Raw genomic sequence first — 15,353 nt, forward strand, 5'->3', positions numbered from 1 at the left:
AATAATACATTATTTATCATCAATTAATTTTAAACACAGTTGCTTACAATAATTTAAATTGATTAAAATTCTATGTATTAAACATTTTGTGCAAACCCACATATTCAAATTATTAAAAAGTCCATTATGGATAGATCGTAACTGATGTCAGTGGTGTGTGTGTGTGTGTGTGTGTGTGTGTGTTATGTGTGTGTGTGTTGTGTCTGTGTGTGTGTGTGTGTGTGTGTGTGTGTGTGTGTGTGTGTGTGTGTGTGTTGTGTGTGTGTGTGACAACACATTTAGAAATGTCAAATTCACTTAATTGATAATGATATGTTGTGTGTGATAAAACACAACAATATCTACTACCATATTACTGTTGGGGATATGGTGAGTGTGTGTGTGTGTGTGTGTGTGTGTGTGTGTGTGTGTGTGTGTGTGTGTGAGCATTACTAATACACTCACTACTCTTATGTGTTTATACACAGTGCCATTTTAGCTCTGTTGCCATTTTACCCTGGTTAAGTATTGGATTGTTTTAAAATATGTTCTATACCAAACTAACAACATTGTTTCTGTTGATGCCATCAAGACAGATATTAAGCATAGTTTTTTGTGCATGTTTTTTTTATAGATTTATCATCCTTATAATAGTTTAGTTAGATTTGGTATGCCATGCTACTTACCATGCAGCTTTCTGGTGCAGTCTTGTTTTGCCCCCACCATGCAACCTAACCATCACCTGTACTTGTCATAATTACGTTTTGCAGTTTGTCCAAATTCAGACCCACTATACATGACAATCATTCCAAGACATCACAGACTGCGAGTTTCATATTTCTCCCCTTTTCCTCACTTTTCTCCTCTCCATCATCCTCAGCATTTTAATGTGGAGTACAACTATTGCAGCTCACACCTAATGACCAACACTATGGCTTCACTTCGTGATATTAAATTGGGTTAGAAAAGATAACAAGCACAGCTGCTTTGCACTATTTTTTTGCTTTGTCTTGATCCCATTAAACTGGCAGACACACAAATGTAAATTCACAAAAAAAGCATACACGTCCCAGCAGAGAGGCCTTACTTTGAAATGTTAGGTCTACTGTCATGTCTAGGACATGGCCCCAGGGAAAACATGAAAGGTAATCGGTCAGTTTAGAGGGGCTAATATTAATGAACATGGTCAAAGAGCAAGGAACAAGCAGAGGAAAGTCATAGCATTACATGCTAAAGGCTGACCCCAATCTACTGAGGTCCTGCTGAGAGGGGTGGAGAAGAGGCAGTAAAGTCAAAAACAGGAGGGAAAACACCACACAGAAGGAGAAAAATGATCTAAGGAAACTTCATGAAAATAAAGTTTGAAAATAAAGAATAATGGATGGAGCAGCATGCCGAATGTGGGTGGGGAAAGATGAGCTGAAGCAGGAAAAAGATGTTAGGAGGTAAAATGTGGGGGGACAGAGAGAACAGGGAGAGAGAGAGAGAGGGCATCGAGGGGTTTGGAGGAATGTGAGAGAGGCGGAGAAAGGGGTCAACTCAGGAAGGCTTCCAGCTGCGATCCCTCTACTCTGATCTTATCTGGTCTGTTTTGTTTGGGGTACACACAGTGCTTCCACACCCCTCCTGATCCCCCTCAGTCCACGTTACACCTCAAACAGGCAATGTAATGCCTTGCATTTCACCTGCTTTGTCCACAAACACACTCACACACAAAGAAATACACATGAACTTGCACATACACGCAGTCACACACAGGCATTCAGACATGCAGGGAGCTAAAATCCTGGACAGGAAAGATAAACATCTTGGCACTTACGCTCCATTTAACGTTGCCTGTCTTTCCAAGTAGGAAACAGAGACAGATAGAGCCGGCGTGAAAACAGAGAGTTTAAAAGTTCAGACGTAATTAGACCAAAAAAATAACAGCTGACTCTGCACTGTGAATTAATTGGTGTACCAGACAGACACACTGTCACATCTATATGATTTGATCAAAACATCTGCCACAAATAAATCAAAAGGACATCCTGTGCCAGGAAAGATGTCTCGTAGACAGCTGCTTGTTAAAAAGGCTCAGCAGGATTCCTGTTTTCTAAAACTGCCAGGTACAAATGTTGTGCAGAAGTCAGGTCTGTGCTATTGAAAAACTATAAAAAAAAAATTTTTTAAAAAGGAAGATGTTTTGGAGGATTTTCTGTGAATGACAGTAGTCAGGTTCGTAAGTGGAGGAGGCAGTGAATATCTACAGGTCAATTATATCAAACATTGGATTTTGTTGATTTTCTGTTCTCCCTTAAGAAAGACTGAAAAATGTGTTTGACAATAAGTTAATACAGATGTTTTCGACCAGCAAAGCATTATGGATTAGGATATGTTCACAGGCACACAGCCTTCACTCAGCAGTGAACGATCATTGCTCACAACTACTGTACATCACAGTCGGTCTAATAATGTCTAATAATGCCAGGCAACACAAAATATCATCCAGTACCCCTGCAGTTAATCATTTGCGGTGGCTAGGCTTGGATCACAAAATCATCTAACAAATACACATACTCCTTTGTAAAAGACTATCAGAAAAAAGACTGATCCCGAAAAAAAAGGTCACCCACATGCTTAGAAATCCGACCTCCCATCTTGACGCCTCTGACAAACTAAATCTTAATTATCTTTGCTAATTCGATCAGCAGCATTTTTCTCCTGTGTGCCGACTTCGTTGCTGCGTCAACGAGCCAATTCTTCCAATTAAAACTACATTAGAGAAGTGCTTTGCGCTGGTGGTTTGGCGGTTACTCCCGACAACATGTTTTATGCTGTGCAGCTTGATTTCAGGTCTCCTTTTTGGCCTGTTGTGAATTATGAACCAGTTCCCAATTTAAGGGCCAATTTGGGCAGTACATAATCTTTTGGTTTAATCCTTGCTTTAAACAGCCAAAGTCTTTGTTTAGAATGTAAAAGGAATCATATGGGGATCGAGGCAGAGGAGGCAGCGCTGCATGCCAAGTTGCTGTTGCAATAATAGCATATTTGCACATTGAGATGCAATTTTAATTGACAGAGAGACGCTAAAACGAATTGTAATATTAGGTTCCATATGTCGACTTCACATATATCTTTAATTCTTACATTTACATTTATCAGGATCACATTGTGCACATTAGTCTCTCTGACTCTCACTCCTGCCACTGTCTTGCTCTCCCTACTCTCTCTACTCATCCCCGTCTTTGTCCTTGTTCCAAATCACACAATCAGAACCACATGGATGTGAGAAAACACTCCAAGTAAATAAACAAGACCAAAAAAAGGGCCTGCTCGGTTCCAAAAGTGCATCCCTAGTGCCTGGATTTAAGAAGTTTTAACAGCAGATAAAAGAGTGACCGCACCATAAAAATGAGTGTATGCATGTGGATGTCTCTTTGTTTTAGTTGAGTGTGTGTGTGTGTGTGTGTGTGTGTGTGTGTGTGTGTGTGTGTGTGTGTGTGTGTGTGTGTGTGTGTGTGTGTGTGTGTGTGTGTGTGTGTGTGTGTGTGTGTGTGTGTGTGTGTGTGTGCATTTGTTTTCCCTGCTGTCTTGTACCGCAGCAGTCCTCTTCTTCTTGATGTGTCAAGGCTGCGGCTCCTGAACCATGACAATTATCAGGCACAAACACACACTTAAGTGTAGACATTCACTAGATCATAATTCACACGCATCTGATGCTTCAACACCTTTAGGATCCAATCCATCCAAACCCTAAATGTGTGCAGAATAACTGCATTTGTGCGCCGACTGTCTAGATTCTAGTCAAGAGAAGAAACTTTTTTTTAATGCAGTCAGAGAGAAAATGAGAGGAAAGCTAGATGCTGGACCTGATAGATTGTCCACATGTTCAACCCAGATATTCCATGTGTAACCGGAGTTGACTGGACATCTGTGATACACTCTACTGGCTCCCAAAATGCACTCAGGACTCATTTTATTTTGATTCTTGAGTGGAACAGCAAATATGCAGATAAGAAGTCCCTATAGAGGCTGCCAATGGAGATGGGCCGTTGGATGGTGTGCAGAAACGTAGGAACACACACACGCATGAGAATTACAACACACATGCAGACACACTCTCTCTGCAACAAGAATGCAGAGGCACACAATCGTTTGCTCAATATGTAAAAAACAGATGGAACACTGACAAAAAGTTTCAACATGTGCAATATATTTCGGTTTAGGTTCCTCCATTTCCTCCTCCCTCCCATCTGTGCCTCCATCTGGCTGGAGGCAGTTAGACGGTGAGCGGCAGCAGCGACAGCGTTCTTGACAGAAACCGAGCGTTTCAATTTAATGGCGGCAAGTCACTATGTGTGTCCACCCCTGTGCGTTCATTAACACCTTATTTAAAAGGAATACACCACCGTTTGTTGAAATAGGGCTTATCACAGTCTACCCTGGCTATATATAGGTGGGCCAACGCATTTTGTCTCAGTGCAAGTAATTAGGTTGTTTTTTTGTCTTTTGTTGGCTCACTTTTATTCACAACATGCTAACCGGCAACATAGGATTCCATTCACTACGCTAAGCTAACTAGCGGCGGCGCTGCCAATGTTGCACCGGACTAAAACAATGCATGCACAAAAAATGCGTTGGCCTACCTATCTACAGCTAGGGGAGACCGTGATAAGCCCCATTTCAACAAACGGTGGCGTATCCCTTTAACAACCGTTATCAAACTGTCACAGCACAATCGGCCACATAACCTGTAAACACACACAATTGCTGGCACACATAATATGAACCTACACTTACACACACAGTTTTCTAACCAAGCTGATCGGATATAGTTAGACAGGGTAATTCTAGTGAAACATTGTTGTAATTATATTCAGATATCCACACTGCTGGGAAACAACTGCATGCAAAATCCTCAAATCAGGGTCAGAAAAACCTCAGAGTGAAACGACCCGTCGACGGCTTTGGCAGGCTGTTTCACACGCAATGAGGCTGATCGTTTAACTGCAGCCACTGCAGTTCCATGTTAAGCTGTAGATACGTTACATACGGTTGTAAACATGAGAGAAGAACAACGGCACGTCGTGGTTGGTTAACTCTTGTGTCTGAGGGTTTCAACTTTTATGTATTTGAGTTGATTCCCTGCCTTGTTTAAACTCCCTCAAAAGTGACCAAGACCCACGATGATTCATAGTTCCTTTGATTAAAAACACAAATATACAATCATCGGGTTATTCTTTCAAATCACTCACTCCATAGCAGAATTGTAATTTAAAAAAGGCCTGTGGTCAACTCGTTCATGTTCTGTCTCAGCCAAATAGAGCTGCCAGTAATCGGTTGCTGTCACTGCTGGCTATAAAAGCAGGAAATGAGCTTGTTGGATAGACACACCTGAGGGAGCGCCCACTTACCGTGAGAATCTCCCTCTGCATCTCTTCATTGTCTGTTTACAGTATGTGTGATAGACACCCTTACTCCTGGCAGAACTTTGGGTTAATGTATACATACAGCAAACAGATTGACCCACTGGGGAGGTACAGCGGCCTCAGGCCTTCCAGACCACTGTGTTAAATATACACATACTCAAATCATAAATAGAGACAAGCATTGGGAGGAGGGAACCGAAAGAGAGACATGCATCATATGTAAAAGAGCAAACTGTTGGGACACAGGCAGAAAAAAAAAAAAAAAAAAAAAAAAAAGAGACAAAACGACAGAGACACATTTGGAAAGGTCAAAGTGAGAGCGAAAACAGGCCAGGTAAATACACCCCTCCCCAAGCCGTAGTGTTAAGTTGTTGAGAGCTATCCTGCGCTCCGCTCCAAAATGCCCTTGCCCCCCTGTTAGAACAGAATAACATGGACCAGTGATGCTGAGGGCTTGTTCAAAGGTTTCAGGCCTAGTTTTACGAGCTCGACTCTCATTAAAGAGGTGCTGGGAGAGTGACGAGCCTGTCCAGGGGCTTTTACACTAAGCAGGAGCATGTTCGGCACAGTTAGACCATCTGGATCAACGATGCCCTCCTTTACACCCAACCCCCCCCCCCCCTCCTCCCAATAGCTACCAAAGAAAGATACCCCTTGATTGCTCATTCCACTCTTGTCTGGGACAAGGGATAAATGATAACCTCTGCTCCAACTCTGACTCCTTGTTTGTCTGGGTTCACGTCCAGAGATGCTATCCGTCTAATAAATCCAGGTGTGTTTGCATGACTCCCGTCCTGCAGCCGGATTCAGCCACGCTACATTCCTGATGGATTAACTGGGCTGTAATGCCAAGGAAAAGACTGATACTGGAAACTTATTTCTGTGGATCTTTATCCGTGCTGGACATTTTAACAGAAGATGGGTTAGAAATAAAAGCCTGTTTACATAAATTACAGGTTTGTGTACAGGAGTGTTCAAGTGGTGGCATTATTTTTTCTTACTAAACGCAAGTTCTCTTTAGGTCTCGTTCCTCACCGTCCTGTAAAGTCAGATAAATGATTAAAACAGGTTTAGGCACAAACTTCAGCACAGAGAGAGAGATCGTTTGACCTCACAGTGCTGTCAGCCAGCTGATAGGCCACCTGGTGGTGTTAAAGAGTTGTTCTGCCCTGCCATTAAAAGGCTATTCACCTTGTCACCTGCCACTTGTGATAATTAAAGAAAACATTATAATAGTTTCCACATTTGCTGCTCCGTAAGCTCATGCCACTCCCGCTCTCAACCAGACTATACTAGCCCTCGCTAAAAATATGGCATCCCTGTGAAAACATTTTGATAATAACTATTGAGATATTCAGGAAATCTATTATGGCCTTATCATACTTTATTTAAGTGCTTTTAATGGTTATCTACAACAAGACTGTTATCTTAAAAAAAAAATTAACTAAACAACTTTAAAAACACTAAAATACATACAAACTATGAGTATTTAATAATAGTTTGACATTTTCTCTTAAACTTAAAGCCGACATGCAATTAATGTGTAACTCATGTACAGAGGTGTCAAGTAATGAAGTACAAATACTTCGTTACCTTACTTATGAAGACATTTTGGGTATCTATAGTATCCTGGAGTAATTCTTTTACAGACGACTTTTTACTGTTACTCCTTACATTTTCACGCAATTATCTGTACTTTCTACTCCTTACATTTTTTTCTTTTTAAAGATTATTTTTTGGGGGCTTTTCCACCTTTAATTTTGACAGGACAGCTAGGTGAGACAGGGGAGGAAGACATGCAGGAAATCGTCACAGGGTGGATTCGAACCCTGGACCTCTGCGTCGAGGCATAAGCCTCTCAGTATATGTGTGCCTGCTCTACCCACTGAGACAACCCGGCCATTACTCCTTACATTTTAAAAATAGCCTCATTACTCCTATTTCAGTTCGGCTTGTTTTCATTCCGGCTTGTCATCATTAAAAAATAAAATAAAATAAAAAAAAAAACTATCCAGATAAACAGTGCCATCCGGATAGAGTGAATTTGATTGTGGTTGGATGAGAAGTATAAATATATACCATTCCAACACCCACAGGTTTGTACGCAATCCATCGCACCTGCACATGACACAAATCACGGAGACTCAAGAGAAGTCGAGTGAAATGTCCCAACCAAGCACCATCGAGGAGGTTGGTAGCCAGGAAGACCAGCCAACACTTCTACATCCCTGGCCGTACCTGGAAGATTTTTTCGAAATTGTTGGATGCAAAAAACAACTCCTTTTCGAATGCGCTGCAAGCTCTGCGCACCCAAGTACCACAAGCTAGTTGTTCCCAAAACTCGCCATCTAATTTGAAAAATGGACTGTTTTTATATAGCGCTTTTCTAGTCTTAACGACTATTCAAAGCGCTTTAACATAGTACAGGAACCATTCACACACATTCATACACTGTGGCCGAGGCTGCTCATCAGATAAACATTCACACACATTTACACTCCAATGGCGCAGCATCAGGGGCAACTCGGGGGTTTCAGTGTCTTGCCCAAGGGGTTCAGTGTCTTGCACTTCGGCATGGAACTGCAGGGCCAGGGATCGAACCACCAACCTTCCGATTGGCAGGCGACCTCTCTACCGCTTAGCCACAGCCGCCACAAAAAAAGCATATTGATATTATTGATATTATAAAAGCATATTGATATTATTGTTTTTCCCCTTATATTACTTTTACACTTTAAGTAGTTTTGAAATCAATGCTTTTACTTGAGTAAAAAGCTTGAGTTGATACTTCAACTTCTACAGTCTAAGTCTTTTTAAACCCCAGTATCTATACTTCTACCTGAGTAATGACTGTGAATACTTTTGACACCTCTGCTCATGTGCTGAATTTGACTCCTACACAGATGTGGCTGACAATGCTCATATTTCCCCAAGTAAAATATTAGATATTAAACAGGTTTGTTTTTCCTGCATCTGTTAAGTTAACAGATTCTCTCCCTCCAGACACACCAAGAACGATTCTGCGGCGATGCTCTTAAATCAATAATAGACTGAAGAATGAGTTATGTCCCTGTGGTTGAACACAACACTTGATGCTTTTGATGCACACTGGTCTGCTGAAAACAACTGTTGTTTTGAAATCTTGTGCGTCAGACAAAGCATTATTGTGTGGCAAGCATCAAATCAGATGCTCCTCTATAACAAGTTTTACTTTGATGCCATGTGTTTTTCAAATAATGTGCCGTATACATCTCATTTTGGACCAAGCCTCCTCAAATGTTCTCTATTGTACAATTGTAAAGATCTATTTAATAACACTTAACTAAATCCAATATTGTTGTGAAAATACTAAAATGAAAACTTGTAGTCAAACTGCTACTTAAGTCTTTACACAATGTACAATATGTCTAAACTCCGACATTTCTGTCCAACTCTGGTAATAAGAAACACTAATCTGGCCCATATTTATGTCAGGGATGTGTAGGACAATAGTTCTTGTTTTTGTATCCTTCCACCACTATATGGAGCTATAAGTGCATGAGAAAACTCAGCACTTCTGCTGCACTTCTCTGACTTGCCCAAAAAAGACAATGATGTAAATATAAACAGGCCCTTACATAGCTGTTGCTCAATAGCAGGCTATCTTTGGAATTTCCACTGTTAGCCAAGATGCTTAAATATGAACACATGGATGCAAAATACTTAAGGTTCTGTGTTTCCTTCTTTTATTCGCTCCACATCACTTCCCGCTTTTAATGACCTCACTTCTAATATGATGTTATATCAATAGATAATTGCATCCAGTGAAGTTTTTTATTCTACTTGGTGTTGAACTATCATTACAGGATGACTGTGTCTGTTCAAATAGTTCCTCTTGACTGTTGTGTGCTCTGCATATCCCAGGCCTCACTACCTGGCACGCGGCCCTTTGATCCTCTGTGTGTTTCTGTGGTCCTTGTGGGCCTTCATGGCCGGCCCGTGTCCAGCAGTTTATTTTTCAAAAGCAAGAATGTCGGCTCTGCTGTTAAACACTGTGGTTTCACAAAGCTAACTTTAATAAGAAGGCTGATGAGAGACAGAGGGGAGGGGTCTAGATATGTGGGTGAGTAGTGTGCATAGTGTGTGTGTGTGTGTGTGTGTGTGTGTGTGTGTGTGTGTGTGTGTGTGTGTGTGTGTGTGTGTGTGTGTGTGTGTGTGTGTGTGTGTGTGTGTGTGTGTGTGTGTGTGTGTTACAAACACATACAATACACACCTGGAACCAGCCATCAGCTGTTTTTAAGTTCAAATTTTGCATGGTTGTAATGTGTGTAAACTAAAAATGGGTTGAAAACCTGGAACCTTCATTATTCACAAAGCAACTTGACCGCCAATAGTTCAGTCATATATATCTGGGTGTTTTATGCTAGTAGCAGCTAATGTAGCCTCGAGCCACCAGCCTCAAGCAGAGATGAGAAGTGAGCTACAGAGGTCTGGGAAGCTCGCGTCTTTCTTCCTCCATATTCAGACATTTTTTTACATTTCCAAACTTGCAGTCTTCGCCCCCAACTTATCAAGTGAAATCACTTGAGGCAATTTATCAGACTAGATAATTAGATAAGACTTTCATCCCTAGATAATCCATCTTTAACAAGTCAGACTTTTAATAAATGTAAGATTATCTCACTTACTTAGAAATAGTTTTTTTCAATGTAGCCTTTGACTTCAATGATACAGACACAACCGTTGCCAACTATCCAAGAGGCAGCATTCCCCTCGTCTTCTACAAATAAACTGAGCACACTCGAGCCTTCCAAGATCCTCTTCCCAGACATCAAGAAGAGTCACTCATTTTTATTCGACTCTTACAGAGGGAATAACAGACACATCAACTCAAGGAAAAAGTAACCTGAGGACACGAGGCTCGCACTGCTGTGCATTAGAGCCGCTGTCCAAATGACGACGGTATCTAGTCTGTGATATAGCGCTAAATACAAAGCAGGCTGCAAGGAAAGCAGGACAAAGGGAAGATGAGGCCATTTCATTCCTAACAATGTCCATCATGAAGAACTTAACCACAAATCAAATAATCATCGACATTTCCTAGGCAGAATTTTGCCTTAAAATACTAAATGCCAATTTATGACACACATCTCTGAATTTTCCTATTAAAGATGTATAGTATGACTGGTTCAATAAGTTGGGGAAACTATTCTGGAAATGAAAGAGTGGAGTGTGGGAGAAGCTGTATATTTTCTTCCGTGGTTAAAAATCTGCAGCATAATGTAAAAAGCCACCTGGATTTTCTGCCACAGGATACCCTCATCATAACTGACTTCATACGCGTGAATTTAAAGCAATGCAGTCAGTCACTGGAAGCCACACACTAAAACACTTGCCTGCAGATATCAAAACAAACACACATGCACAAAATACATGACTGCAAGCAAGACTGTCATATGTACACACACACACACACACACACACACACACACACACACACACACACACACACACACACACACACACACACACACACACACACACACACACACACACACACACACACACACACACACACACAAAAAAAAATATTAATATACTCGAAAACACTGCCTACAGCCCAAAGCTATAGCGGAACAAATCTAAAACAAGACCACTTATGAAAACAAATTTCCTGCGTTTATTATTTTAAAATGGTCATTAATGGATATTATATGGCCAATGTATTCTTCCTGTGGCGATAGATTGTATAGGTAGCTGCAAGCTTCCTGTCCGATTTATTATGGCTTTAAAAATAAAATGCAGCCCCAGGGGGGTGTTGGCCCCATTGTGGGTCTCCTTAAAGCCGGCTTTCCCCGTCTCCTCCTCCAGGTGGGGGAGCAGGAAGCTGAGGGGGTTAGAGCGTACTGCCTCCTGAGTCAGAGCTTGATCCCCAGACAGGCGGGTTAACACCAGCAGGCTGCTGATGGGCTTTACACAAGACATCATACTGACATCACTGTCTGAGATATATATATATATATATATATATATATATATATATATATATATATATATATATAGTAACCCGCCACGTATGTAGGAATTTGGAGTCGCAATAAATACAAATAGCTGTGTACAGAAAGCAGACAAGAAACTACGTTAAATACATTTGTCTGTATGTGTTAAATGTGTCAAGGAACCCTGCTGTGAGCATGCTCTTACAGTTATTTAAATACACACAAACACACACACATATATGGGGGGCCTGTGTTCCTGTTCAGTGCAGTCTTATCTGATGGAAATTGATCTGACCTCACAGCCAGGGGTCTGACATCTTGGCTTTATATACTCTAACACCAAAGACTTAAATGCTCGATACAAACAGTCCAAACTCCAAAAACAATTAAATTATGTTGACGATCACAAAAGACAAAGAAAAGCAGTAAATCCTCACAACTGTCTAATCAAACCTGCCATACACCCCAGCCCCCCCAAGTATTTTTTCAGGAAGTAAGAAGCATTTTTTGTAGTTTTACTAGCACTTTTTTTAATTAATCTACATTTTCAAGAGATTACACCATTTAAGAGTGTGCAAACCTTGAATTCCATAAAATATGAAAATCCCCCAAAACTGTCATTTTACAAGGATGTCATGGATGGGTGATGACCAAGGGGGTAAGCGAGCGTCCACAAAGCGTAATGGAGCCATTTTGTTGTTATCAAGCCATCACCCGACGTTAGCATCCCATTGACTGCCATTCATTTTGGCGCCACTTTGACAGCGAATAACTTTACATCTGAAGCGTTTAAAGACTCTATTTGTCCATTGTTTATTTCTAAAGAAACACGACAATGTATAAAAGGCTCCATTACTTTGGATCTTATGTTAAGGCTCCGTAGCAGACTTTTTTTTTTTTAAATAGGCTAACGATTGTGTCATAACCACACAACTTACTGTCGCATAGTAGAGGAATTACCGTATAGTACAGGAGAAGCTCGCAGGCAGTTTCGACTCACATTAGCTGTTTAAGTTGAATTACTAATGTTAACTAGCATTTTAGTTAGCAATAATTAGCCTGTGCCTATGTTATCTCCTAACATATACCTACGCTCTCCATCTCTGCAAGATTGGGAATGATTGAGATTTCTCTTGGCACAGCTACCAGAAGACTTCCAACTTTCAGACAGGTTGCTCACGTCACATATACGTAGTCAAGCTCAGTTGGAGGCTGTGCAGTAACGCTCAGCCATCAACCGGAAAAGTGCTTCTAATAGACTTCACTGGTCTCCGTAGGAAACAACGGCGTCACTTTGTCCACTTCTTTAACTGTCTATGGTGATGACTTTGTTGTTGCAGCAGCCTCTCTTGCTGCGTGGACTTCAGTGACTGAGTAACATTAATGGCTGTATCTGGCTGGCATTTCATTTTGGGCCCGTGCCCAAGTGTGGGCAGACTGTGCACCCCCCTTGCTGCTATCATACCTGTTAAACAGCCTTTAAATGCAAATTGCAGAGATGACAATACACTCCCCCTACACAGAACACATACAGCCCCCACATGGTTCTAATTAGCCGAGGCACCATAAAAGGTGTTGTGTTCATGTGTAAGTAATGATTGTGTGTTGTGTGCGAGCATACGTAGTGTGTGTCTGTTGAGGGAACAGGCGGGTGTTAATTGCAAACACCTGAAGCTTGTAAGCAGAGTTGGACTCTGGGCCTTATAGTGTCCCTGAGCCTTAACGACTGCTGGCCGGGTCATATCTGTGGGCATAAAAGTGTCACAATGCTGCCTCCACTGAGCGGCTATACGAGAAATAAATGTCCCTCGGCAGCGTCTCTGCTACTCCAGTGGTGACTGAACCAGAGGGCCTTGCCTTTAAAATACTTTCATTTTCATTTTTCATCAGAAGGAAGTCATTCAGTCAGAAGTGTCAATGACAAATTCAACATCATCATTCCCAGTGCTGCTGCGGAACTGCTGCCCCCTGTTGGGCCCCGGTCTACATGCATGCTGAAAGGTGAGCACCCTGATGCGGAGGGCCTAGCTTTAATGGCAGAAATGCCGCTCATGCTGTGTGGCAGTGTGTGTGTCTCTCTCTCTCTCTCACACACACACAGGCAGAAATACCTTGGCCTGTGATCCTGGTGGTGAGAGATTCAAGTTTCAGGTGGGAAGAGCTGGTGCTAAAGGGAGAGGAGAGTCTCTTCTTACACCGTCGTGTTGAGAGAGCTGCCTCTGTCGGCCCCTCAAAGGCTCAGCGACAGACACTCAGACTCTCACACACACACACACACACACACACACACACACACACACACACACACACACACACACACACACACACACACACACACACACACACACACACACACACACACACACACACACACACACACACACACACACAAAAAAAAACACACAAAAAAGAGCTCGGCTCAGATAAATGTATCAAACATTTTACACGAGTCACATACTGTATGCAGTGCTTGGCACAAACACATGCACACTCCTGATAGTAGCCAGCTCATGTGGCTTCTTGAGCACAAGGCACCCGGAAAAACTCTCCAAATCTAAGTTTATTGGCTGAAAATCCCTTTTTAGAAATAAACACATTTAATGGAGAAAAGTTGACACGTTTGTTTTGACCAATTTGGGGAACGTTAAAAAAAAAAAAAGTACATGTACACAGGCATTCGGTTGTATCAAAGCCGCAATAAACATAACAGCCTTTTGTTTCACCAAACAGAAAGACACACATTTAAAGACCAGAGACTGAGAAGAGAGAACTTTAAATAGACTTCTGAATAGTTGTGGAGGCATTGTATTTCAGTGCCAAAACCACTTGATTACACAGAAGTTTAGCAAAATCGACAGGAAAATGGGATGCAATAATATGATCTAATGGAGAAATTACATGCAAATGCATCAGTATCCAGCAAGGGCAGTGCAGGCTTGACCTAATTGGGCAACTTTTTACAAGATACATATACCTCTGAATACAATTCTACTGAGTCACGCTTAGTAGAAGTGCATTCAAAGTATAAAAGCTGAACGTCAGCAAATAGCTACCATTTGCATTTACAGTATTGGGGACTTTGGCTGTGCTGAATCCAATGCAATAAACAAACACTTGCACCAACTTCGCTAACCAGCCAGACAGAGCCAGCGAGCTATCTTGGCACAACAGACCTCAGACTGGAAAACAGAATATGTTGAAAGCGGGCCAGAAATTCCACTTGTGAACACTTTCACCTGTTCTTGTTGTTGCAGGGCTATTCACACCCAGAGAAAGAGAAAGAAAGAAGAGCCAGGGAGAGAAATTCCCCAAAATGTGCAGATAAGCATCTTAAAAACTCAACCTCTGCTCTGACTTCTTGATACAAAATTTAAAAGAGATGAGTGCAAGCAGTTACTCTGTGATAATGGTAAGATTCCACTTGAGTTGCAATTGTTTTTTTAAACTGGAATGTTGTGAATGCCAGCTTCAATAAAACACACATCCTGTTGTTCCAAGTCAGAAATTTTCTCTGAAAATAAACCACAACTTTCTTCTCCAGGTTAGGTCAAACAGCCCATGTAAACCATTAAACACACAGCTGATCAGTTGGTCACACCCACTTATGTTCGGGCTTTATCAACACATGTGGACACATCCCATCAAATATCAGAGCAGCAGTTTTATCCAAAATAATAATAAAAAAAGCCATATTCCTTTAATTCACAGGCGTAACGGGGGACTCTGTGTGTAACATGATGTGCATCACACACTGTTCTCCACCCGGGAACTATCACAAGCCCTGTAACGAACACCGCGCAAGCCAAACGTGGCCAATCTTGGCACTCGGCTGCTCCATCTATTAAAGTGAGCATCCCCCACTGACACAAGGCTGCAGGGCTCAGGCTGGACGTCCCAACCCTGCTGATCTGCTGAGTATAAAGCCCTGCTGTCACAGTATGGGCCCTACACTGGCTCAGGGGCCGTTATCCTCCACACAGAAAAA

General features: G+C 41.7%; 1 protein-coding gene across 12 annotated transcripts in view; it reads right to left on the minus strand.

Moving 5' to 3' along the window:
• Positions 1-15,353, minus strand: part of col23a1a (collagen type XXIII alpha 1 chain a) — a 123,419-nt gene that overhangs the window by 106,615 nt on the left and 1,451 nt on the right. The gene's annotated exons all lie outside the window — the stretch shown is intronic.

The sequence above is a fragment of the Perca fluviatilis genome, chromosome 10 (genome assembly GCF_010015445.1).
Source record: "Perca fluviatilis chromosome 10, GENO_Pfluv_1.0, whole genome shotgun sequence".
Classification (NCBI taxonomy): Eukaryota; Metazoa; Chordata; class Actinopteri; order Perciformes; family Percidae; genus Perca; species Perca fluviatilis.